Source organism: Ips typographus, linkage group LG2 (assembly GCF_016097725.1).
Source record: "Ips typographus isolate SLU linkage group LG2, UJ_Ityp_2.0, whole genome shotgun sequence".
Classification (NCBI taxonomy): Eukaryota; Metazoa; Arthropoda; class Insecta; order Coleoptera; family Curculionidae; genus Ips; species Ips typographus.
The window spans coordinates 1,660,418-1,676,062 of NC_138423.1; the positions used below are offsets into that span (position 1 = coordinate 1,660,418).

The 15,645-nt window shown below is 33.0% G+C and overlaps 1 protein-coding gene and 1 long non-coding RNA gene across 6 annotated transcripts in view; both read right to left on the reverse strand.

Annotated features, from left to right (window-relative positions):
• The window catches only part of nolo (ADAMTS-like no long nerve cord), a 219,832-nt gene that overhangs the window by 135,349 nt on the left and 68,838 nt on the right, over positions 1–15,645 (reverse strand). The window lies entirely within an intron of this gene.
• Positions 8,487–9,219, reverse strand: LOC145725367 (uncharacterized). Its single transcript, XR_014177248.1, has 3 exons — positions 8,910–9,219; positions 8,649–8,831; positions 8,487–8,585 (listed from the first exon to the last, which is right to left on the reverse strand). It is a non-coding gene; the product is annotated as an uncharacterized LOC145725367 (long non-coding RNA).

Here is a 15,645-nt window from a genome sequence, read left to right on the forward strand (position 1 = left end):
TTAAATAAAATTAGTACGGTAAACTTGGACTTTGGGAACATGATTCTGCTGTCAAAATGACATAAAACGAGAATAGTTATAATTGTTTTTTTTTTTTTTTTTTTTTTTTTTTCTTGGTTTATTGGGTCTTCTGTCTCACACAAAAAAAAGAGGTTTGTTGGGAAAATGGAATTTCGCACTATTTTCAACTAAGTTGAAAATAACATTAACCTAGTCGTCCCAACACAAGACCACTGACTTAGGCTCGGTCTTGTTACCTAAAAAAAAAAAAAAACGCTGACGTTTCGGTGGAAAATCTACCACCGTCTTCAGAGAATCTAAAAAAGAAAAAACACAACGGCAGAACACAGAAAACAACAACTTAATAAATATTAAACCTGATAATGTTCAATATGGAACTCTGAGAAGGGTTTTTTTTTTGTTTTGTTTTTTTTTGGTTTTTTTTTTTTTTTTTTTTAGTTTTTTGTTTTTTAGTTATAATTGTACTATCAAAATTACAAATACAACTACACATAATAAACACTAAAAATAATAAATTCAAATTACAGTTGGAAAAAATTCACAAACAAAGCACAGAGTTGCGTTCAGAAAAATCGTCTTCCGTGAAGTCATTTGACAGCTTGTCACGTGACGCCGGTTCGTTTTTTTAAATATGTTGATCAGATGACACACACCAAATTACGGACGTGGAGTTGTTTCTGAATTTAAAAATTCGTAAATAATATACGTCAATGACGTCAAATGAATGAAAATGATTGCGTCACTGCCACTAGCGCTGAGACGGACTTTAGTTTTAAATTTTTATACCTCAAAACTATGCTTTGTTAATATAATTTGACTAAAATGAGGATTTTTTCGGCAATTTAAGGTACGACCATTCATTATTTTGATAAATCTATTCTAAATCCTTAAAAAATGTTTTTAAAGTACATTTGATTAAAATTATCTTTGCACCAATACTTTTATTAATTACTGACGTTCGTTAATATTACGCAGTATTTTTTTCAGTGTACATTAATTTTACTTGAAGTATTCTAACCAAAGACTTGCTTTTAAAATTTTTCTCGTATTTTTAATAACCTCTGGTTATTTGCAAGGTAATTAAGCCTGCAACACAGTTTGTAGAATCCTGTAAGTTAAATAAAATAGTTTTTGAAACACATTCTTTCCTTATTTGGTACACCTGTTATGCTAATTGAATTTTCCATTATAACAGAAAAAAACGGACGTAAACCCATTACCTTCAAAAAATTTGCATATTATTTAATAAATTTCTTTTAGCATCGACTTTCATAAACTTGGTCAATATCGTGTATGAAGCTTTTATTAAGAATTTTTAACTAACGATTCCGAACAGATGCTGCATCGGCCATGAAGTTTGTTATTTATGGACGGCTTTGTAGTAATTTACGCCGCAAAATACACTTTCTGCACCCTCAATAATCACTATTATCGTAATAGAATGTGTGGTTTTGTCAAATTGATTCGTGTGGAAACATTCAACGGCTTCCGTAAATATTTGCGATAAAATGTTTTTCCGCGAAGAACGAAAAGTTAAAGAAGTTGAGTATCCGGTTAACAGGGATATATACAATAGGATCCTTCAAGGTTTATCATCAATTTAAGTTTTCCCTGTCAGATACTAAATAAGCGTACTAAATCAAAGTTTTTACAGATAGAATCCGGCTTTTTACGTTATAATATATCATTCAAAGGGGCTTGGAATAACGTTCCAGTGGATTTTAGTAGTGGAAAAGATGTCTGATAGGCCGACTTGTAGCTTTTCGCAAAGGTAACTTTTAAAACTTAATACATACAGTGTATAATTTAAAAAAGCGATTTATAAGGTAGATTCAACTGTATAGTTACTAATTAATTATTATTTTATTAATTAATTTTGAACAAACTGAAATAATCAAAAACAATCAAATTGAGTATTAAATGAGGGTTATAACAACAAAAACATTAGAAACAATAAATATTTGGTCTAATATTCAATGTTTAAATACGTAACTATAGAATTACGTTTCACCAAACCGTCAGCATTAAAGTATCACTATTTGATGAGGTCATTTTGTTTTTACAGGGTGAGTCAACGATAGAGTAAAGTTTATTATTTTATTTGTTTTCGAGAAATACAAAAGATTTAGAAAATATTGAGGTGCATAGTTTAAAATTACTTTTGGATATACAGGGTGGTTTATAAAGGCGTGGCAGATAAAATATTATTTTTTTACATTATTTCCGCTAACAGCAGAAGGAATTGGTATTGAAATTTGCCAACTGGAAAAAAAATGTGTAGGAGAAAGAGGAAATGCAGAAGAGATGCTATTATCCTACTTTTTCATTGTAGACAAAATATTCTAAGCAGAAATATTTAAAGTGCACAAAAATCTTGATGTTTTGACGTACGGAATATTAATTTTTCTAATTATGGCATATAAAGTGACACTTTTCAAAACTGATTAGAGTGACAAAACTAGTTACATAAAGTAAAACGTAGTACGTAGTAAAAAGTAAACGTAAACGTAGTAAAAAGTAGTACATAAAGTATCACTTTATGTAACTAGTTATGAAAAGTGCATTTCATCACTCCCTGATTTTATGCATTTCCGTAGAAACATATGGGCGACATCCATCATAACATGTCGTTGTCATAGTTTATACAAGGTGCTATGAAAGTGAATATTTGTGTTAAATCACTTTAAAAGATGGTTTTTACCGCTTTTTGGTCAAAATTAGAAAAAATTATGTATGCAACACGTTTCGAAAATGTCTTATAGGGTAGGCGCTCGCCCTATAAACATTCGTTTTTTTTTTCGTTACACAAAATCGATCTTTTCGTAACTGGTTACATAAATAGCTATTATTTCATATTTAAAAGCTGCATCAAGAAATTATACACTGAAGAAGTCAAAGATACTGGAAAAAAACCAAATTGAAGAATTTTTCAGTAAAGCACCGGATAACGAATATTTACAAGTAGGTAGAAATATCACGATGTCAATATTTCAATTTATGTATTCTATATATTTTTATTTTCAGCTCATTGACGTTTATTGATATCAACCATGTCTAAGACTTCTCTGAACAGGAGAGCGGGTTGGCGATGGGCAGTTGCTTGTCCCCCTTCTTGGCTGAGCTTCTTGTGGATCACTTTTAAGGCTCTAAAATATTACACAACTTGACCACTCGTAACTTGTTTTGTCTTGTTCTTTGGCTCTGCTACAGGGTAATTTGGCAGCACGAGTTGTGAGGGGGCTGAGATAATCGAGTTCACATCCACGTGGTCTTGACCTAGGTTTTCACCAAGACAATTCCCCGTAGACTTTCAGGAATCGACATTTCCACTTAGAGGTCCCACCATCTCCACTCGACCGGCTGCGGAATTCGGTTGTCAACTTCAAATTTCTCTGAACACCGTTTCAAGAAACGTGGTTTCTTAGTGGCAAAAAATGGCACTCGCGAAACTGACGTGCGGTACGTTCCAAGTTGAAAACCGAACTCGCCCCACAATGCGTTAATAACCAAACTAACCTCAACCAAACTTACCTCCTCTGTGAAACCTGCAGTACTAAAAATTTTTTCCCCTGTCCCTCTATGACGATCTCATTCCTATTATTGATCGATGAACCTCCACTGGCATCTCCGGGTCGTCTCAAACACTGCCCTCTATCGACCAATGCCATCAGTTCTGTTATTCCGCATCCTGTAGTACCATCAGTACTCGAGGTTTTCCTTTTCTTTCTAACTTTTGATAATTTTAATATTGAAAAGCTTCTATATAGAGGTCGCTTTAACTTTGGAATTGTCGGTCAATTCCTGAATATAATGACCTTTATACAGGGTGGTCCAGTTTTAAATGTCAGTAATTCACCATTCATTAGTCCATCAAAAAAAGTTAACATACATTATGTCATTTTCCTGAAAAATGCTTCTCAAGGAAAATACAGTCGATAAAAGTTCTGTCTAAAAAATCGGTTTCTTGTCATAACTGTCATACCGCCAGAGCAATTTTAATCAAATTTACACCAAATACATATGAAATTAATTGTCATTATGTGATGTTAATGACGTTTGTCGAAACTGTCCAGTGGTGTAAATACAGAAAGATGGTTTCAATTTTTCTGCCTAATAAAATAGTAACGTAGAGAATAACGTTACTGGATATTTTTAAAAAATTTCAGTTTTTTTTTACTTTACTTGTTCAATTTGACAAAATAAGTATCTCTTAAAATGAAAATTGACTTATCAACCAGTAAATTTACTTTGAAAGGGTGAAAATTGACTTGAGAGGCTTAAAAATTGTCTTTGTAACCAGTTTTCACAGTTTTCAGACAAATTGAAAGACTTTAGCCTTGACAATTGACTTCGAAACTGTGAAAATTGACTTGAGAGGCTTAAAAACTGTCTTTGTAGTCTGTCGTTATAGTTTTCAGATAAGTTGAAAAACTTTAGTAGTGAAAATTGAATTGTAGCCATGAAAAACTACATTATCTAGAATTTTTGACTACAAATTCACAGATTTCAACCTTGAAAATTGACTTGGACACCAAAAAGTGACTCTGAACCAATAAAAAGTCACATCAAAAGCTTAAAATTTGCATTTGAAGTAAGTTTTCATGTTTTGAAAATACATTTCAATATTTTAGTCTTGAAAATAGTCTTAAATACAGGATATTGACATTAGATTCATAAAAATTGACTTGAAGACTAACTTTTCAAGTTTTTTTACTTTGCTTTTAATTTTCTTACAACTCTGGACTACTTTTAGGGCGTTAAAACTGCTTTCAGCTTGGAAAATCGAGTTTTAGGGGTATCTTCACCTAGTTTTTGACATAGCAGACTTAAAAAACTATTTTTACATCGTCCATTGACTTAAACATGCCGTTTCACGCATTGTCAGTTTTAAATTGACTGCTAGACGCTTCACTGTGCTTTAAGACTGAATAATCGAATTTTGAACTATTTTTATAGTAAAAGTTAAGTTTCAGACTCTTCATTGATGAAACTAGACAATTTTGGCATTAAATGCTACGATATTAGTCTAGAACACTAATTATTAGAATTAAATTAGTTCGAAAATTCGGACTGTTACCAGTGTTTAATTGAATAAAAAAAAAGATTGAATTGAATGATCAGTTTTACACTACCTATAGTCTAAAAAATTGAACGCCAGTAAAAATTAGTCCAAAAATCCGGTTTTTTGACTATTTTCAGTGTCAAAAATTAATTCGTAAACCTCAGAGATGACCAGATTTGAATCCTTTAGAATGTCAGCGTAGAAAATAAAGACTATCCTCCTATATCTACGCGTCTAAACAATTTTGACGAATGTCATTCACATCACATAACGAGTACTTATTTCATAATTACTTGTTCCAAATTTGATCAAAATTCAACGGTCTGACAGTTGAAGCAAAAATACGATTTTTTAAACTGAACTTTGGAGGTCTGTGTCTTCCTTAGAAAGCGTTCTTCAGGAAAATGACATAATGCATGTCAACTTATTTTTTGATGGGCTATCGATTGGTGAATTATTGACATTTAAAACTGGACCACCCTGTATACACTTGATTCAGTGTCCTTCATTGACCGGAGTCAAGGCAACGGTTTTAGGGAACAGGGACTTAAAGATATTACATCATCTCTTAAGAAGGGGGGCACACACACATAAAACCGACCGGGTGAATGTTTTAATTTTTTTAAATCTAATTTTGATCATCATCATCACAACCCTAGTTGGGTCCTAGCCTGCTAAAGAATCTTCCTCCATTATTGTCTCTCTTGCGTCTTGGCTCCCCAATTCCTAACTTCTAGCATTCTTAGGTTTTCTTCCACCGGGTCCTTATATCGCACTCTTGGTCTGCCCCTCTTCCGAGTACCAACTGGAGCTTGGTAGAGAATCTGTTTTGGGAGCTCCATTTCGTGCATTTTCTCTACGTGTCCTAACCATCTTAGTCTGCTAATCTTGGATATCTGGCTGATCAAAAAGTCGGTATAGTTCCCCAGAACCCCTCCATACACGCGTCTCAGAATCTCAAAATCTAATTTTTAATAAATTATAATTAAGTTTACCTTATATTTTAAAAACTAGTGGGGTAAAATGTGGGCTGCATATGGCAATTGTGGAAAGTTTTCTGTTTGTGGGGTCTCGAATTCACTGCTTGAGGCGGCTAAATCTGACGAGTAATTGACTTGTAAAAGGAGAGGAAATAGGAGATTTAGTTTGATCTAGTGAGACAATAATGTTGGATGTCAAATTTTAATTAATATTAAATTTCTTATGCCTGACTTCCAAGTCAATTTTAAGTTTAGTTTTAGTAATTTTAATTAAACTTATGTAAGCTGTCCTTAAACTCAACTTAGCCAATGTTAGGAAAACGGACAGTAATTCGACTCCCTTTCTCCATTTATTCATAACAGCAGGAGATAGCTGAATATCAATAAGATAAGCAGTAGTTAGGAGTTTGCTTGCATGATTGTCGAATTATAAATTAAAGTGTAGTGTAAGGCCGTCGGAACTTTTCCGTGGGACAACTTTCAGGATGCGGCAAGCAAAAAAAATCCTGTAATCTCGAAACCGGAATAACGCATTTATTTCTGTAAAGCTCGGCAATTTACGCTTGCTGTTTTTCCGCCATTTTCCGCTTTATCGATGACTATCCATTCGCACACTAGCGCTCTAATCTAATCCTCTTTCAAGGTAAAATGCGAATTTCAAATATGATAGCCAAAGTTTGGCGAGAGCCGAACAAGATAACATATCCTTGACACGTAAATAATTTATTTCTTTTTAGGCTCGTAGGCGGAAAATTTTTAATCAGGTTAAATGGAAAACAAGCTATTTCGATAAACAATACGCAGATACCCTAAATCCAGAAAGTTACAGAACGAAACCAAATCGGAAACTACGCAAATTTAAAATTGTCCCGAGTTTGCGAAAACAGGTTTAAAGTGTCATTGCAGTTCTGTATATAAATCTTGTTTCGTTTAAATTACTTACATCATAAAGTAACTAGTTTGGAAACAAAACGATAAGAAATATTACCTTTATACTAGGGACGAGATATTATTTAGCCGCGCACCTGACTAAAACAGCGAAATAATTAATCAAAAGTATTAATTAATTAAATTTCTCGAGATAAATTATACCGTAAATCACTAACATTTGTATTTCATGGGTAAGGCGATGTAAATTAATGCTATATCTTTATTAAGGAAAGTGTTTTGTTGACTAATAAGTGGAAATTTTCACTCAGAGTGAGTTATTTAAAGATAAGTGATTGATTTGAAAAGATATTGATATTTTGTTGTAACAAAAATCACTCCTGATATTTTTTTACAGGGATGTTAAAAAATAGATAGTTAATTGTTTAGTGGTTTTTGATTCGATCAATAATTTAGATTGACGGTTTTTGAATTTTTCTGGAGTCAAGTCAAGTAAAAATAAATAATAACAATCGAGCTGAATTGAGTATTCTGCTGATCTTTAAGAGAGTCTTTAGTTAATTAAGCTATGGTTCATTTTTTTTCCGTGACGGTTACGTCATCAAGTGCTCCGCCATATTGAAATTTACGCACGTCGTTTATTACAAGCTAGGCTATCCATCTTTTTAATCACCTGTTTGGACGTTGCCGTATTGACAAATTCCTCTTTTAAACCTCACAATATGTCTCTTTCATTAAGCAATTATAAATGAAAATGAGAAAACTATATTGTTTTGAAAAAAAACATTCTAAGAATCTCACATGTTTTGCATGTAAAAAATGCTAAACATTTTGAGGTTAGGAATTTTAAAAAGTTGAAAAACGCCAAAAACTACAAAAAGAAGAAATAAAAACTTAATTTAAGGTTGTTTAAGTTTATTAATTAGTGTTGTTATTGCGAGACCTTCGTAGAATTTAAGATTTTTCTTCACCAAACTGGAAAACTTGCAACATTTGGTGGTAAACTAAGGCGAAAAGTTCCAATCAAATTTTGGCTTGGGAACAACAACCACATTCAATTTAAATTATCTGGAAAGAACATCACAGATAGGTGCATTCAAACGAGTCATTAACAGCCCAATACCAACGTTTCAAAAATTATTCCATAAAATTTGCAAGAAAGGAAAGGCAATGTGTGTATCCTGGGGACTATTAAATCCTAAAGCAGTGTTTTAACTTATAACAGAATTGTTGGTGTTTTAAGAACTTGCTTCTTGGTTTTGTGATATTGATTGCTTATTTATTTCCTTTGTAAATTTACCCAGCATTAAATACATATCAATTTGGTTTTGCTGTGTGATTTGTTTAACATGTTTTTTCAATTACAGTTCAATTTATTGTGAGAGCAGGTAGGTACCTCAGTTAAAGAAATTATCTAATTTTATGATTGTTTATGAAGAAAATTAGACTTAGAGTCAAAAAATAAACTTGAGTGTACTTTTTAAAGATTTTATTTGTATATTTCATAACGTGTAAATAATACAATTAAAATAATAATTTAACCTACTATCTGATGGAAAATTATTTAACAGTAGCACCATCTGTTTCTAGCCTTATAGTCAGAGAAGATACGGCAAAATTTATAAGGGCTAATTCTGCAAAATAATGGCATTTGATCAAATTTATGTATTAAGTAACTAGTATCTTTCTAATATTACCTGAAACTTATTAGAAATTTGTTTTTTCAACACTCTGCATATGGATTTTGACAACACCATTATAACCATAGCTTCAAACACCTTTTGTTTAGAGTCTTTTAGAGCAATTGATAATGGGACTTTTTAAATTTGGACCCTTTCAAAGCATGATAAGCAAACTCCAGATTAGGCAAATAAAGTTACCTGAGACATAAGCTATTTAGTATTAACAGCTTATTAATACCTCTACCAGAGTCCTTTTTATAGTATTAGGTAAATCACCTTGTCAGCTTCTGCTAAATACACCTAATACTCTATATCCATGTTTCTTTGAGAACCACTGGCTTGAATAAAATTGGTTTTTGTAGTGTTCTTGTAAAAACTCTTCTTGGGAGTAAGTAAATATATGGGCTGTTTCATTGTGACAGTGTTTCTATTAGAAAAGGCATCCTTTTCTGTTTCACAAACTCTAGTTCCTTCAGAATGTTTCACTGGGCCCCTTGATAGTTGTAAAGTGTATTAAAAAGGTGGTATTTTCAAAACTGACTACCGAAACACACACACATTATCTAGTCTCACACGTAGTATCGCAGTTAAAAACAAGTTAAATCAAAATACTTCTTAAAATATTGTAAAATTTACATGAAAAAATGTCTCTTTGTTTACTTTTTGTCAACAATGGCGGCCGATTTTCGTCCTGATTCATTGCCGACGTGACTAGATGACGTCAAAATTCTATCGCGCTCGGAACGCATGTAATAGACAAGAAAGGCAAATGATGACGTAACCGCCACGGGAAAATAAATGGATCATACATCCCTTGAGGAAATCAAGTGAGTTAAACGTGGCGCGTGACATTAAATCCGCAAATCTTACCAGGAAGAGCCTTTTAAGAGATCTCTAGATCATTATATTTGGAAGACCAAGCTGCAGCTGGTAGATATATTTGTTCCTTACAAATAAACAAAAAAAGGAGAACATCTACTAGAGGAAGTTCCTTAGGTGAGGTGACTCCTTGAACCTGAATATTCCACGTGCTCCGGTACCACATCCGATTTGGACTTCTTCGGGATCTTGCTGATGACAACATTGACATGTTTATTTCCGTACTGTGAGATACAAGTTAATATAGTAGATTAATTTAGGTTTATTCGTTGTCCTGTTTTAATACAACGTTTTGGGGTTTGATACTAGGAGTGATTTCTTAATTTAAAATGTCAATAACAAACGGGCCTCCAAGAAAGGTCATCGCGTGTAAACTATAATAGATTCAAAATCAAAGGCCAATCCTACTTCAGTAATTAGCTATTTTTGTGTAGTTCTCTGTAATGTGCGGATTTTCCAGGGTTCAATTTAAAAATACCACTTAGTATAACAATCCAAGCCTAAACTGAAATTTATCAAATTTCTTCGTCTTCTGTCGGTGGTGTGATTCATCCGTTGGTTACCCACCAGTTTCTGGATGTCACTTCTTCACCTCATTCTCGGTTGTCCTGGGTTTTCTTTAGTTGTTCTGGGCTTCCACTCAGTTGCCTTCCCAGTCCACCATTTGTCCTCATCAAATGGCCAGCCCATTTCCATTTTATTCTTGCCACCGTTCTGCGGCGTCCATCACTTTTGTCTTTTGACTGATGCATTCGTATTCGTAGTATTTTTTTCTTTGAGCAATCCTTAAATACCTCATAGTAGTCCCTTCATTCATCATCATTATCATTATGGCGTTACAGCCCTAGGTGGGCCTTAGCCTTCTGTAGAATTTGAAACCATTCGTTCCTGTCAGACGCCTTCCTTTGCCATCCTCTAACTTCAATAACTCTCAAGTTATCCTCAATATTCCCCATGTATGGTGATATTCTTAGTCACCCTCGTTTATGTTTTCAGTCTTCAGTCTCGTCCATGTTTCAGAACCATACACTAGCACTGGTTTGATTAGGGTCTTATAAAGTGAGAGTTCTACTATCTCAACAGAGGTATGATTATCTCTGGTTACCAGTGGTCACAAATTGCTCGACGGATTCTATTACATCGTCGCCAATTCTCAAAGGGTTTTGTTCACGTCGGTCTTGCTCTGTTATGACGAGCATATATTTTGTCTTCTCCATGTTGAGCGGCAGTCCCATTCCTTTTCTGCATCTACTTATTATGTCAATATTGTCAGTATATCCCCTTTTTTATATATTGTGCAGATTACTCCGTCGTTTCACTCATCTGACATGATTTTGTGTTTCTACCAACCAACCAGGGTGTTTTCTCCATTTTTTTTATTAATTCTGTTGGTGTATATATTGTTACTCCCTGGGGATTTGTTATTTGCCAGGCTTTATTCCTAACACTTATGGAAAGAGTATTTTCCACACTCGACTGCTTGCAATCGCGTGCGGAAAAGTATATTTTTCCGCACTTTTTAGGAAAATAACTATTGACCCTTTGTTGTTTTCTATAATTTTCTTTATGGCCTTATCATTATATTTGAAGACATCGGCTCTTGATATGATGACGCGACTGTAATTAGTATCACATAATAACTATTCATTGGTATTAAGGGTGCAGAACCAGAAATAAAACATATTGGCAGCATAAACCAAAAGGTCATGATTTTCTCTTTAAAAAATTCATGCGAAGGAGTTAATTAATATTCACACACCACTTACAGGATATGTAATAATTGTTAACAGATGCAAACAAAATCTTACAATGGAAGGAGTGGTCACAAGAAACGAAATGGTGATTGTATATCAAAATAAAATATTGTGGGATTAAGGTTAATAAATCACAAACTTTAAAATCTTCTTGACAGTAGGCGGAAAACTAAATTACTACTTTGTAATCAAATCAAGAAATTTCGGCCTATGGGGCCGGCAACGGGCTATACAGGTATAGAAGATTTAAAATTAGACATAGTAAGCCCATGATAAGAAGAGAGAACTATTTGCAAATCAAACTCTAGACAAAGATGACATAGCAGCAAGTGACATGAGTCAGTGTGCCAAAATTGGTGTGACGTTATGTGACGTATTCAACCGTTGGTCACGTGACGACTTTATTAAGGGGTCAAGACCAAGTGTCAAATGACGTCATATAACTCTAAAGTTTATCTCTATCTTTGTCTAAAGTATAAAGGGATTTCTATGTATGTATGTCTACTATTTGCTGCACTGACTTTTAACGCCGTTTTACAAACAAAGTGGCCATAGGCGAGTAATTAAGGTTTGACATTAAATCCCACATGCAGGTGTGATAAAACTAAAACCGGCCATAAGAAAACTTACAGAAAAATGGTTGCCAGAATCTTATCTGAATTCATCCACTGAATTAGTCACATAATTTTGTTATTGGTCTATTGACACTAAGATTTTTAAACAAATTTACACAGAAGAATCAAACACAGAGCATCTATCGCAATTATCAAAATAAATGGAAATGATTAGGAATGTTCTAGTCAGAAAATTCAACGTCAACGAATTCAGAGAAACGTTTGACAACATGGTAGCAAAATTTCCTCCTACTTGGTATTTTTTTACCTTTTCTGTCTTTCTTTCGTGCATGCAATTATCATTACATGATTTTCCTATGGCCGGTTTTGATTTTACCACACGTGGACATTAACCACATCAAATAAACCAGTCGTACGTAAATCATTGACTATTACCTGATTGAATGTTCTCATGATTAGAATACTGCCTTTTTGGTCAATTCTACGAGTTTATATGCAATGGGCCTATCACACATATCATAAATTTTTGTTTTAATGACTGGAATCGAAAGAATAGGATCAAAAAACTAATTTTTCATATTCTTGAAGAAAAAATTATGGTCGTAAATGTTCCTACATTAGTTTGAATTTGTCCATTAAATTTAAAAGATCTGTTTTGGTGCGCATGTGACGTACGTAATTCTGGGCGATTTTATTGGCTGTTGCACGCCATCTGTTTCACTTATTGTCGCTGATTGGTTGATAGTGTAGTACGTCACCGGCGGCGGGCGTTTTTAACATGAGATTAATGTAGTTTTTATCATCATTTTTTTTCTATTTAGACTTAATATTTTTGAAAACAAAAAAATACGGGTATAATATTTTCAATCCGTCTTTGTAGTTATGAAATAAAAAAAATTGTGGGACAGGCCCATTCAATGGGGATTTGCTGATTGAATGGTATGATCATAAATATACATAGAAATAATCTTTATTCATAAAGAATAGGCGATCGACCAATTGGTCTTTCTGCCCCTGTTATAAAGAAAGAAACACCGTTTGATAACAACTGATTGACATTTGTTTTGTGCCATAGCAACACTTCCACACATATCACTTATAATATATGTGAAACTCCTATATACCAAACCTGTTAGTTAGGACCATACCCACTGCAAGGATTTGGCGCTGTATAAAAATCTACGTTTTGCATTCTAATAATAGATGTCACCATCATATCAAAAAATCTAGGAGGAAGGTAAGACAAAATAATTGGTTAATTGGTATTTTGACTAGAGCTGCCATTATTTTGAAAAAGTGTCACGTTTAATTTGCAAACTTATTTGTTCCATACTTGTTATATATATTTATGTTTTTTTATTTTTATTTAAATAGTTTAGTAATTAAATTTTGTTCATTATTTCGTTAATTTCGTTAAGTTCAGAGTTTTAGAAGTAAAATAAATATGGAGTGTTATCGTGTTCGTTATAAAAAGTGCGTCGTTCCGGAGTGTTTGGACGTTTTCTCAAAACGTCATACGTTCCCGAAAAAAAATCAAGAACTTTTTAAAAAATGGGTCAATTGCGTCCAAAATCCCATTCTCAAAAACAAAAGCAATGGCCAAATTTACAAGTCCTACTGGGTTTGTGATGTTCACTTTAGCAATTTTGACAAAGTTCCTGGTACTCTAAGAGGGCTTCGAACAACGGCCATTCCCACGAAATTTTTGCCCCGATTGAAAGTACCATCCATACTGGGTAAGTAGGTACACAAATATATTTTTTTATCAATATTGGGTTTCATTTGGGACACGTAATAACAATAATGTGCTTTCATGTTTTTCTTTATTCTAGGAACAAGTAGTTCATCTCCGACCCTAAAAAATGACGATGAGAATAGATCAAATGAAGAATCTTATAATAACATTCGCATAAATAATGATTCTTCTGAAATCATCAATCCATCCGTCGATTTTAACGGACACAATAATTACAATTCATGTAAGCCATTTTTCGTCTACGGCGAATTTAACTTTCATATCAATAAGATTCAATACCGGATGATTAATTTTCTGTTTCCTTCACAAAAGGTGTAAAAAAATCTTAGTTTACAGATGCATATTAACAAAAATTCAAAAGGTATGTGAAAGAATAGAGGCTAACAGGCTATATCAGCATAACGTCCCAAATTCGCTGGGGACATTCATTTCCATTTTTTTTGCATTGTATTCTAGTTGTTTGCAAAAGTATCGATCAGGAACATCACTCCATTTGTATTTTTTAAATAAAATAATAGAGAGAGTTTAGTGAGTTTTACATATGAAACTAATAAGAAATATATTATAGCTGATTACTAATTTTTTAATTAATATTATTAACTGAGTGAAGAGAGAAGTAGCGGGTAAGGGACAAAGGAATTATAAATAACGATTTACCTACTAACTTTTAAGTTATCGTCTAGCTTTCTAAGCAAATATTATTAAAAGTTTGACGTGTTTAATAATTGTATGTTTATAGTGTCTTCTTATTATTGTAAAGTACACAAGCTCACATCATGCAGATAGTTTGCTATTGACAGCACCTCTTCAAAGTTCAAATGTACCTAGTGTGTATCCATATTATTTATAAATAGCAAAAATAAAAATTTTATACGACTTTCAGAATGTGAGATATAAATTTCTTGGTGATTTATATAACTTTACCTACATTATTTTCCAGAATTTGCTGAGTGTGGAGTGTGCACAAGCGTTTTCAATATAGGGGGAGTTTACTTTCATTGGAACGATTAAGAATAATCGACCCATTATAACACATGTGGTTAAATGAGCCGACTTTCTTATGCTTGAAACGCATCTAATAATAAAGGGTGATTCTTTTAACCTATACGCCTAAATTTAGGGAATGATACCTTATGAAAAATAATAATTAATAATGTGAAAAAAGTTTAGTAAAAGTGAAGTTTTTTTATTTACAGAGACAAATTTGAAAAAAATACATTACCGTGAATTCAAAATTATAATTGAAAGTGCATTATTAACTAATATGATTGATACCAACTGTTCGAAGTTATTTCCATCATTTTCTATAAATTGCTGAATTGATGAGACCTACTCGCACGGCCTAAACCGGGCAAAAACATTTTTACGATAACTGTGAATTGCATTGCAAATTCACTGTATTATCGATTATCTTCATAAATAAAATACTTTTACTAAACTTTTTTCCATGATTACTCATTATTTTTTTATAAGGTATCATTCGTTAAGTTTATCCGTATAGATTAAGAATCGCCCTGTATGTAATATTCTAAAAATAACAATACCTTTTTATAACTTCCCCTGTATCGAAATGTATGACAGCCGGTAATATAGAAAACTTTAGTACAAACACTTCAAAAAGTTAGGACCATACCCACTGACAGCGCTGTAGTCAGCAGGTATACCCTGATTTTTCAACAATTGGTTAGCATGGTAGTTGCCCTTATATAGTAAGTGTTGTATATAAACCTCGTGACTAAAGTGTCTTTTAATTAAAAGAACCACTTTAGTCCCTAGGTTTATAATATACTATTATGTTTCACCTAATTCAGCAATTATCTACTGTTTCTGGCAATGAAAAATAAAGTTTACCTTTACCGGTATGTTGTTTAAAAGCTGGACGAAGCCCAAGCTAATAAAAGTATTTTTATCTCCTAAAAAGTCAAGAGCATCCTAGGATAGAGAATACGAAGTTTTTTCCGGACGTAAAAAATTAATGCCCTCAGGTTAAGACACTATAACCTACACCGTTTCCAAGATATTATGTTTCGATAATGAATAGGTGAAAC